The following is a 2,286-nucleotide window of genomic DNA, read 5'->3' on the forward strand; positions in this document are numbered from 1 at the left end:
CCAGGACAACAGGGTGGGGCGGCAAGTGGTGGCCAGACTCTCACCGCCAGGGTCTAGTCTAGCTCAGGGTCCAGCTCAACTTCCTCCCCGCGCCACTGGCCCCCAGGCCCCTCCTGCCACCAGGTCAACCCGGGCACTAGGGCAGGAACAGGGTGAGGCAGCAAGTCAAGCTGAACAAGGCAGGCAAAAGCGAGTCTTGTCTTCATGGGCTGCTCACAATGACGTCCTTTTTGTGTGGAACTGCTGCAAAAACATCCCGGGCAGAGAAGCAACAGGCCAAAATATTACCATGCAGCTGCCAAAGTAGCTCAGTTGGGAGAGCATTAAACTGAAGTTCTAAAGGTCCCTGGTTCAATCCCAGGCTCCGGCAGGCCCTTTCATCCCTCTTTGCACAGTGGTGGCTTGTTTTCTGGGAGCACAGTGGTCCCTGCACCCAAGGTGAGTCCCTGAGCTTGGGCTCTGCAGTAAGGAAAGATATTGTGGGCTTCTGCCCCTAATTGGCTGGCCTGACATTTAACAATGAGGGACAGGAGCTGTCTCTCCTAAATGAGTTATTGGTGGACCCAATATGGCAGGAAGAGAGTGCTAGAGGGGGTGCTGGGCAGTGACAGGCAGGTATAGGGGATGAAAACTCTTCTGTGCAGCTGAGGGAGGGCAGTACCAGGGAAGGGACATGTGTGAAAGTGGCCATGTGGAAGGGAGTTGGGGGCCCAGGAGGAGGCACTTGATGTTCAGTGTCTTGGAGCAGCTGGGCTTGGAGATGGTGGGTGTTCAGGAAATGCACATTAATGACTCTAGGGTAGCTTGATGGGCAGAGGGTGATTGGAGGAAGGGCCCATCTCTCTGGTCCTCCAGGCCAGGGAAGAATGATGGGGCTGGAGTCTTGTTCTTCACATTCATGGTGCGAGTACAGAAGGTGCTGCAGCTCCGACCAGGGAGGGCATTACTGGTGGCTTTGTGCTCCATGGCACTGGTTACTGCTATATATGGTCTCCAGTTAAGGCATGAAAGGAAAGTTCTATGAAGGAACTGGCTCCCTTCTTCTAGACCGCACGGTGTTTGGTGTCAGGGGGGATTTCAATTGTTGCACCAGCCTGAGGACTGCTGGTCCTGTTTTCCCAACCGTCAGAGGAAACTCTTTTATGATGAGCACTACCTGGCACAGGTCTGTAGTGAGGTCGGCTTAAAGGACGTGTTTCTCCGCAGTGAACCAGTGGAGGGAGGGCAGTAACCTCCTATTCCTCTGACCCGAGCTCACACCAGCCGCAGAGGGGATACACCTTTCTGTGGGGACAGGCCAGGAGTCGCATTGACCGGATTTGCGTGAAGGAGAGCACGTCGACAGCCCAGTGCAGGGTGTGCCAATGGACTGTTCGGATCACGCAGTTCTCACCGTGTGCTCAGTGTGGGCAATTCCCTGACCCACGGCAGAGGATATTGGAAGCTGAACATCCAGAGCTTGCAAGATAAAGGAGCAGGGGGGCGAGGCCTGGAGGTGTTGGCAGAACGGGAAAGCATCAGAGGGTTCTGTGGTTACCAGGGGGATTGGTGGGAGTCGGTGAGGGAGGAGTTGGCGGCTTTGTTCCGGCGGCTGGGGAAACACCACAACATTAAAGAAACCAACAGTGCAAAGTCCTGCAGTGTCGCCTGTGGGATTTCCACAAGAGCATCCAGGCAGGGGAGCCAGTCAGCGTGTGACTGTACGATCGGATCAAGCGACAGCTGCCTGAGTTCCAGGAGATGAGGCTGCAGTTGGCTGATATGAGCGGGAGCATCGAGTGAAGGGAGGAGCAGACTCCCCTGACGTTTTTGCAGCCTGCAGGGAATGGAGACAAAGCAGGGGGATGCAGGGACTCAGGGCAGGACCCACGGATCTGATAGTGCAGGACCACAGTCACTGGAGGAAGAGAGAGAGTCCTGCGAGAGGAAGCTGATGGTGGGAAGCAATAAGTGCAGACTGCAAACCAGCCAAGAGTCACAGGGGTCAAGAAAATGAAATAGAAGCAGGTTCCATGGTGTAATGGGCAGCACTCAGGGCTTTGAATCCTGGAATCTGAGTTCAAATCTCAGTGGGACCTTGTGGAGATATGTTGCTTTGCTACAGAGCACTGGAGCTCAATGTGTTTGGCTACCTTCTCTCAGGTAGAGAGTGAGGTTTTTCCCTCCTGCTGGGTGACTGATGCCCACTGGAGATAGGTCTTTGGTCTGGCTGGTTCAATGGGCTGGATGCTATAGGTTGGGGTCCTACAACTTAACAGTCTGGCTAGAGATTCCTGTGGATTGACC

At 54.7% G+C, this 2,286-nt stretch overlaps 2 non-coding genes across 2 annotated transcripts; both read left to right on the forward strand.

The window, feature by feature from the left end:
- Window positions 1–297: 297 nt before the first annotated feature.
- Window positions 298–370, forward strand: TRNAF-GAA. The gene has a single exon. It is a non-coding gene; the product is annotated as a tRNA-Phe (tRNA).
- Window positions 371–2,006: 1,636 nt separating this feature from the next.
- TRNAQ-UUG lies at window positions 2,007–2,078 on the forward strand. Its single transcript has one exon. It is a non-coding gene; the product is annotated as a tRNA-Gln (tRNA).
- Window positions 2,079–2,286: the final 208 nt, after the last annotated feature.

This window comes from Mauremys mutica, unplaced genomic scaffold, assembly GCF_020497125.1.
Source record: "Mauremys mutica isolate MM-2020 ecotype Southern unplaced genomic scaffold, ASM2049712v1 Super-Scaffold_100312, whole genome shotgun sequence".
In the NCBI taxonomy this organism is placed as follows: domain Eukaryota; kingdom Metazoa; phylum Chordata; order Testudines; family Geoemydidae; genus Mauremys; species Mauremys mutica.